The sequence below is a fragment of the Callorhinus ursinus genome, unplaced genomic scaffold (assembly GCF_003265705.2).
Source record: "Callorhinus ursinus isolate GAN/ISIS: 27379988/994484 unplaced genomic scaffold, GSC_fseal_2.0 scaffold2, whole genome shotgun sequence".
Classification (NCBI taxonomy): domain Eukaryota; kingdom Metazoa; phylum Chordata; class Mammalia; order Carnivora; family Otariidae; genus Callorhinus; species Callorhinus ursinus.
The window spans coordinates 39,589,976-39,599,397 of record NW_027397064.1 but is presented as its reverse complement, the minus strand read 5'-3'; the positions used below and the strand labels follow the sequence as shown (position 1 = coordinate 39,599,397).

The 9,422-nt window shown below is 35.9% G+C and overlaps 1 long non-coding RNA gene across 2 annotated transcripts in view; it reads left to right on the top strand.

The window, feature by feature from the left end:
* Positions 1-1,081: 1,081 nt before the first annotated feature.
* The window catches only part of LOC112840870 (uncharacterized), a 313,823-nt gene continuing 305,482 nt past the window's right edge, over positions 1,082-9,422 (top strand). For both annotated transcript variants that reach the window (XR_012381772.1, XR_003212607.2), the window contains exon 1: positions 1,082-1,211. This is a non-coding gene — a long non-coding RNA (uncharacterized lncRNA). The remainder of the gene's footprint in view (positions 1,212-9,422) is intronic.

Here is a 9,422-nt window from a genome sequence, read left to right as displayed (position 1 = left end):
AAAGATCTCCTCACCATATCTCTGGAGATAAATTTTATTTATCAATTCTCAGTTTTAAATGGCCACTCAAGGGCGCCTGGGTGGCTCAGTCGTTAAGCGTCTGCCTTTGGCTCAGGTCATTATCCCAGGGTCCTGGGATCGAGTCCCACATCAGGCTCCCTGCTCAGCGGGAAGCCTGCTTCTCCCTCTCCCACTCCCCCTGCTTGTGTTCCTGCTCTCACTCTCTCTGTCAAATAAATAAATAAAATCTTTAAAAAAAATAAAATAAATGGCCACTCAATGCAAAATTTAGAGTACTTTTCCTAAAACATGTATAATATTAAAATGAAATTAAGCCTTCAGATTGGCTATCAGGAAACTGTAATTTTAGAAATAACTTTTTTTTCTTCTCATATGTACGGTATAACCAGAGTGGATTAATACAGCATAGATGCAAATATTGTAAGGTGGAATAATATTAACATTGTAAATGAGTATAAACACATAGACCATTATCATTATGTATATTAATTTCAATAATGCATAAAAGTATATAAGTTTGTTTAAAATTAATAAAATTTACCATAAAAATATATGGCTTACATCACAGAAATCTGCTAATGTAGCAATATAACAGTCTTATAAATAGACTGAGGTGTCTATAAGGAAGAATAGAACTAACACCTAAAGTAGAAGTTGAATCTGTTACTTTTCCCTCCAACAACAACACTCAGATTTATTGAATGATTACCCACTTACAAATACAAGACAGAACTGCAAAACTAGTTACATCAAATATAATGTTGAGAATTTCGCAAGCAACTCCATGGTATTGCTATTTCGATAACCATTTTATTTGGCAAAGCAGTTGGCAGGGACCTTAAACCAATACTAGCACCCTCATGCAAATGCATGCCCTAGATAGCAGACCTCAGAGTCACAAGTAAAATGTAAGTTTATGATAGGACTTCCTGCCAGTCCTTATAATCACCAGTCTCCCCTGCCTCCCAAATCCTCCCTCCTGTGTGCCTCTTAGATAAGACCCATATGGGGCTAACAAAAACCCTACTTGCTTGGTTTGAAATGACCAATCCAGCCTTAGCTAAGGAACCCCAAAGCACGCACTCATGGACCCTAAGTCATATGCCCCAGCAACTAGTGTTCTCTCCCTGCACTGTCTTGACTTCCTTGAGTGGTCCCTCTAGGCATGACCTGTTCTGCCTCCAGGATCTGTGAGTAACACATCTATTTTAATTTCTCTTGTGGTCTCTTATTGAATGGCAGCTCACCATCCAGCACCCTATGCTCCACTCAACAAATGTAAAAGCAATTAAAGAAGGTTGTTTCCAAAGATTAAGAAGCATAAAGAAGATTGTTGGCACCGAAATAGTATCTGTGGACATCCAGCCCAACTCACTCTAAAGGAAATTAAGGTGCAGAGTAATCAATAAATTGGCTTAAATTTATACAGTTGGTTATTTGAAAAATTAGGGCTTCTGTCTCTTCTCCCTGGCTTTGTCTCTGTTTCTGGGCTTTTCTCCCTGGTCATTCCTTTCCTTGAGCAATTCCCTCCACAGATCAGTATATTTATATCTCAGATTAAGTATCAAATCTTTAAAAGAGATTCTGGCCAGTTAAAAGTAACTGACTTCTCCTCACCCCTACCAGTAGCTTTTTATTGTTGTTAAGCTATTATTTTGTTTTTTAACATTTAATGTCTAAATTTGTTTTCCTCTGGCTCTTTCTCTGTCTTTCAAGCTTCTTGGAGATTGGGGCCTTACCTCCCTTTTCAGGGCCATATAACCTATAACAGTAACACATAGGGAAGTATTTAATAAATACTTGTGTGATGACTTGTTGCATATTGCTCATATCGAAAATATCAACTCATCAGAGGCTTTTTCTCACCATCCTGTCTGAAGTAGTAGCCCCCAGTCTGTCACCAAACCCTGCCAGATGCTACTGTAACTGAACAGCCTATTAATAGAAAAAATACTAAATTATGTAGCACATTATACATTCACCACGTGCTGCACATAATTTGACAATTTTAATCAAATCAGTATGTGCAAACTAACTTTTGCTATTAATTATATATACTTTACTGTCTATTGATCAAATTAGCTAAACAAGTTCTCTGCTATGTAGAAATACTTCAAATAAAAACTGGAAAAATAGCTAATCAAACATACTGCTAATATTGAGATATACTTTCTGTGCTTCCGTTTCCTTATCATTGAAATGATGATGATAATAGTACCATTCTTACAAGGTTATAAACATTGAATAAGTGACTAAAAATAAAGTGCTCTGTAGAATGACATACAACAGAAATTGAACAAGCATTAGTATTTCTTAAAATGTAATCTCCATTTATATTTCTATGATGCTTTAAAATTTAGGTGTTGATTATATTCAGGCAATAAACAATTTTACTTATTTTTTTTTAAGATTTATTTATTTGAGAGAAAGAGCATGGACTCGATTGGGGAGAGGAGTAGGGGGAGAGAATCTTCAAGCAGAGTCCCTGCTAAGCTCAGAGCCCCACACGGAGCTCCATCTCATGACCTATGAGAGATCACAACCTAAACCAAAACCGAGTCAGAGAGATTAACTGACTCAGCCACCCAGGTGCCCCTTACTTGTGTTTAATTGTTTTGGGGTCATGAATACCTCTAACTAACAATAAAGCCAATTTATTATTTTACCATTGACCAAGGATTTTACTTTCATAACATTTAACATATTAAATGCATTTTTCCTTCCTATCCATTAGGCTATATTTCAGTGTTGTTATTAAACACACAACTCTAGCAAAAAAGATGATATGGCTATGAATGGCAAAAACACTTGTTTTTATAAAACTCATTTGATGACCTTATTTTATCTCCACTATTATTTTATTGGCTAAATCTTCTTTATTTCTTGGGTTGTGCTCTGGAGTGTGGTGCAGAAAAAATGAATATGTGACATACACTATATGTAGCCTACAAATTCTAAAATATTTTAATCTGGCTTTTTTCAGGAAAAAAATTTGCCAGACCCTCAAGAGTTACCTATACTTTTATCCTCCCCTCTCTTCCTCCTTTTGCTATTTTTGCTTTTTACCTTTTTCCTATTTCCTACCTTTAGATAGATTGATGATAGAGAGACAGACACGCATAGATGTAGATCTTAAAAAATCAAAACAACATTCTTAGGAACTAGGGCAGGGCCAGACTTGTCCCCTGCCTCAGGCCATAGTTTGCTAACCCTTAGTCTTGATTTTACAATATACATATTAAATTTTTCATAATCTACCTTTAAATTATATTATACAGTTTCTCCAAATAGTTAACTAATATTATAATAGCAGAATTCCACCCTCCTACATATCCTGTTCATTCAAAAGTACCGTGTTGCATTTTTATTATTTTTGCTTTAGACGGTTAATTGTTTAAAGAGATTTAAAATAAGAAAAATATATTTTACATTTATTCAGAAATTAACATTTCTGGCCTTCTCCATTCTTTTCACCTAAAGCCATATTTCTGCCCTGGGGTGCCTGGGTCGCTCAGTTGGTTGAGCATCTGATTCTTGATTTCTGCTGGAGTCATGGTGTTAGGGTCCTGGGATGAGTCCCGGGCAGACTCCATGCTCAGTGGGGAGTCGGTTTGAGGATACGCTCTCCTTCTCCCTCTGCCCTTCCGCCCACTCATGCTTTTTCTCTCTAAAATAAATAAATCTTAAAATAAATAAATAGAGCCATATTTCCATGTTTGTTTCACTTTGCATTTTGTCTGAAGAACTCCCTATCCTATTTCCTACAGTATAATTCTGGCTCTGAATACTTTCAGCTTGGGTTTATCTGAAAAGTATTTTTTTTTTCAAAAAGATTTATTTTAGAGAAAGAGAGTGCATGTGTGCAGGGGTGAGGGGCAGAGTGAGAGGGAGAGAGAGTCTTAAGCCGACTCAGTGCTGAGCGGGGAGACGGACACAAGGCTCAATCTCACAACCCTGAGATCACGAACTGAGCCAAAACTGAGCCTGACACTTAACTGACTGCACCACCCAGGCATCCCATGAAAAGTAATTTGCCTTAAGTTTTGAAAAATATTTTCTTGGTGTATAAATTTCAGGTTGACTGCTTTTTGCTTGTTTTTTGGCACTTTAAATGTGCTGTTCCATTGCCTTCCAGATTGCATAATTCTATTATTTTCTATCTATATAATTTTTAAATTTGTTACTTTTAATATCATATTGATGGTTTTCAATAAATTGACTATGATATATCTGTGCTTCACTTTATACTTATTATTCTTTAGTTGAGCTTACTGGATCTGTGGTTTATAATTTTTTTATACTTTGAAAAATCTAGAATTATTTCATCAAAATGTTTTCTTTCTTAACTCCTCTTGGAACCCTAATTGCCCATTTATTAGGCATCTTGATATTTTCCCTCAAGTTAGTAATGCTCTATTCAATTTCAATTTTTTTCCTCTGCTTCATTTTAGATTGTTTCTATTTCAATATCTTCACAATCATTGTCCTTTTCCCCCTTCTTGTCCAGCATGCTGTTCATTCCATCAATTTTATTTTGCGTTTCGGATGTTTCATTTTTCATCTCCAGATGATTTAGAGCTCTTTATATTTTCCATTTTTCTTTCCATTATGTTTGTTCTTTCCCTTTCATCTCTGAAAATATTTGTAATAAACATAATAATAGCTGTATTAAAATGTTTTCTTACTAACCCATTATCTCTGCATATCTAGTTCTATTTCTATTAAATGTTTTTTTCTGGTTATGGGTCCTATGTTCTTGCTTTATTACATGCCTCCTCATTTTTAACTGATGTCTGACATTGTGAATTTTATATAGTGATTACTGGGATTTATAGCCTTTGTAAGAGTCTTAAGGCTTTGTTTTAGCATGCAGTCAACTTACAAATCAGTTTGAGTCTCTACATTTTTAAGCTTTGTTAGGACACAGAATAGACTTTACTCTAGGGCTTTTCAGTGAAGGCATGAATCTTCTGTGAATTATACCTAATTCCCTTTTATTACAAGGACTCTTTATTCTGACACTTGGGGACATGAACGATTTTTGTTTTACATCTGCTTAGACCATTGTTCAGCATATTGCTTTCTAGTGGTTCTTTTCCAACATCAAGAAGTATCACCATGTACAAGAACAGATCAATGCAAAGCCAAAGAAGTTAGGAGATTCCTCTTAACATCTCCAAATTTTCTGTCTGCAGGTCTCTGATCACTGGTACTTTGCTCCATGAATTATAATGGCTTTGGCCTCCCTCCATCTGCCCAAATCATTGAGTCATTTGGTCCTGTTTGTATTTTTTTCTCCATTCACTGCAGCCTTGAAACTGCCTCCAGGCAGTATCCTGGGTAAAAATTAGGGTTCAACTATTGGTTTCTCTTCCCTAGGGGACAAAGTTGTGTGATAACTCTAGTTCAATGTGTATAAACTCTTGTTTCATATTTTTTTGTGAAGGGAGGGCAATCTCTCTAACCGTAAGTCCTCCATAGTTTGAAGCAAGGTTCTTGATACAATTTTTGATTTAGTATCTTGACCTATAAAAATGTCAGTTTTAGAGGTTTATTCTTGGGTTTTCCACTACAATAGCTATTATCTGACAGGCCATGAAAAGAATGTGCGCATTCAGTCAAGTATTTTAGACAGGCACATTAATGTTGGTTTGTAGACCCACTAGATCCACTGTGAGCTGGACCTGGTCCAGGACTCAACTTATTACCTATCTCCTATATGGTCCATTCTAACAGAAGGCCATGGCAATGTCTGAGTCCTTTGATATTAAAGCTAAACTAGGCCCAGTATTCAAAATTTCACAAAACATTGCCATTTTTTTTGCCCCCACTATATTACTCATGTTAATGGACATAGTCTCCCTAAGGAAAGACATAGAGAAAAGTTATCATATGCATGTGTTATGGTGATACAGGATTCTCTTTCTTAGGGACCAGACTCGCTACATCTGATAATGGGTTCTGGAGCTGAGTATATGCTCAGAACTAGAAAGTAGGCAAGATATTGTGAGTTCTGCCACTGTTCTAAGTCCCCTGGTTTATTTTATAAATCAGGTAATCTTTATTCCCATGATGCAGGTTGTAAAATTTCTTTGTTGCTACTCATCCGTCTTTTCCCCAGGAACACCATGTTCTCGTAGCCATCTTGATAGCTCTGTACAAGACAAGCTCTCTGGTTGCCACTCTGTTATTGTCACTTACTAAGATAATTGTCTCCCCCTTATTTCTGATGATTAAAGGCCATTACATGAATGCTATTATATTGGGATCCTATGTTCACCTTTACTTTTAGGATCCAGTTCTTAAATTCTCCTAGCCTCAGCCTGAAAAAAGAAGGTATTGCTGATTTTCAAGAAGGCACCAGGATCCTCGCAGTAACCCTGTCTCTAATACACTTCTTATCACTGTGGTAATAGAGTGATTTCTGTGACATCATATAGGATATAGGTGGCTTGTATGTTTTCAGTCTTCTTAGAGACCCTCCCAATTTTGCTCCACTTTTTGTTCTAATTTTTCACTGACTTCTACAGAAGGTCTGGGGTTTATACGTCAATTACTGTAAGGCCTTCACTATTTCTAAGCTTTTAAGAATCAAAACAGCTGTGTGTGTGTGAGCATATCTTTCTCCTGGTTCTACTACCACCTTGACAAAGTTTAACTCTTATTTCCAAGGAGAGTGCTCTCATAATGATAATCAGTCCCTTATCAAACTTTATTTACAGGCCCAGAACATGCAGGGGGATCTGTGATTTGAGATTCACAAGTGCTTTAATTCAGGGATCCCCATGCCATATTTCAAGTTTAAATTCTATTGAAACAGTCCTCTGACAGTGGCATATCTGACTTAAATTAATAAAATGTTAATATTATTTGGAGCTTTGCTTCTTTTCCAATTAAGTCCTAGGTTCAATTCACAGCTTTTAGTACCATATAGTTGAGGTGTAAAAATTTTTATATGCTACTGAAGAGGCCCTCTGGCTATTACACTTCACCTAAATGGGTGAAATAGCCCTCAGCCCTTCACTGTCTTTCTCCAATGCACTTACTGTCCCCATAACAATTATCAAATGTCATCCTTATTGTAATTACTACTTTCCCTATACATCTCAACATCCTGATATGTTGTACCCATTAGTGAATTAACCTCCACTTGTATCATTCTAGTTTACCACCTTATCATTCATGAAATCTAACAATGATATTGCCACAGCATAGCAGTACCTATCTATATTCATTCTATTACCAGTAATGTGGACCTCATTGCCAACTGGTGTTGGATGGTCCAATTGTGCAATTACGTATCAGTGCTGTGTTCTCAGGACCCTGAAGAATGAAATATCTTAGGTAGGTGTTCCTGAAAATGCTGTTTTGTATGTAGCAGGTTTTATGGAAAGGGCTCCCAGGAAGAAGAGTTTTGAGATAGCAACTGGAGCAGAATTGGTCAGAGATGTGGAGCTATGATGTGGTTGCTGTAGCCTCAGTCAATCTCAAAGAGAGTGGTGAAGCTAGAATGGCCCTTTAGAAATGTCCCTCACAGAGGCAAGAGGAACAGGTTATGTATTCCCTTTTTGAGCAGATAAAAACCTGTGAGAGATGGCTACCTTCAGCACAGTAAGCGTAGGTCATCAATTCTCAATATTTCTAGCAACAGGGGTATTTAACAGAAGACCGAAATTGTGCACTATACCAGGCACTATAAGGATAAAAATTAAAGAATCAACTACTGTAAGTTATCATAATGTCTTTGAAGGAGAATTAGAGTATGCTATCACTGCACAGTTTTTCTCTTTAACCAAATCTGGGGGCAAGGGAATTCTTTTGAGAGAAAAACAGGTTTATGTTGAAGACCTATAACCAGTGTTTCCTAAGACATAGCGAAAAGATCATATGTTACAGATTCAATGAAATGGTTTAAAACATTGATTGGATTATTTATACTCAGGCAAATACTCTATTATTTTGTAACCACTAATATAACACAGTCAGCTACACAAAAACCCTGCATGCATTTTGATTTCCAATAAAATACATTTGGATATAGGACTCTGATTTTTAATAATTCTTATAAGTTCAATATATCCTAATTAGTGTTGCCATAAGAATCAGTCAGCATAGTTAGGGAGCTCCATAAATACTGAGCAACATTGGTGTAGATTGATATAACTCTTTTGGTATTGGCTTGTGAAATACAATCTCATTATTTTTAATTACATCTCAAATTTCACCAGAAATTGGGCAAATATACTTTGATTGTTGGGTAGGGATCTGAATGGCTTTGAGATACTTGCAATTTTAAGTTTCTATTAAAAAGATGAAGACATTGGCCATTGTTGAGGATAATCAAAAGGATGTGACATGGGATCTGAATGAAATTCTTAAAACTTATTGTATCTTTATAATAAAGTAAATGAATCCCAATGTTAATAGTTTGAGACTCCAGTACTCTGGATGGTATTTTTAGTAATAATCCAAAACCATCTCCTTGAAGCAGCTTACTATATTCTCTTTTTTTCACGTACTACCAAAATATCCTCCCATTTTTTTCTGTCAAGATTCTCTAGATTACATTCTGTACTTTTTTATTGCAATAATGGACTTATGGCAGACTGTTGTAAGAACCAGTTAAGTGTGACAGCAGGTGTTAGAGCTTAAGAATGAAACAACTTGTATAGCATTTATAGGAGAATCTATCTATATTTATATAAATAAATGAACACATAAAGTAAGGGGATTTGGCACAGGATATGGTAGGTTTACTTAAATTCTCCTTATGGTCTGTAGCCAATGAAAATAAGTGTGTAACAGTAAGAAGCCCAACATTATTATAATCAGATATCTTTTGTTATTTTCCACATACTGCCCTATCCATCCCCAGTTTCTTCCAAAAAAATGAGTTTCAGTGGTTAAAAGGGTAGAGGAAGGGTAAGTAGAAGGAAGTGTCTCAGTAGGGAATGAGTATAAATCTATCACTAACATGGAATAACTAATCCAATGGTTCAGTGGCATTGTCTTTATATGTGTAAAACAACATATTTCCCCTGACACCATCTTCTGACACTTTAGATACAGTCAGCAGGTTATGGCGGCTATGCTGCCACCAATAAGTGAATTATGGGATCAAGCTGTTAGGAGTGGCTATCATCATTCACTTTGTTCTTCTAATGTCACATTTTTCATTATGTCTTAGGTACACTGCAAAGATGTATTCCACCTCTAACCTTCATGGCACTGAGTATAAATAAATGTGGATTTCAGTAGGTGAAGAACAATATTTCATTGGCAAAAACAGCCTTTCAGTTTTAATGACTAAACTGTTTTGACCAAAAACTGGCCTTTTTTCCTCTACATTTGTAAATGAGAAAGACTATATTACTAGCAGTTATGAATACTAACTTTTAAAT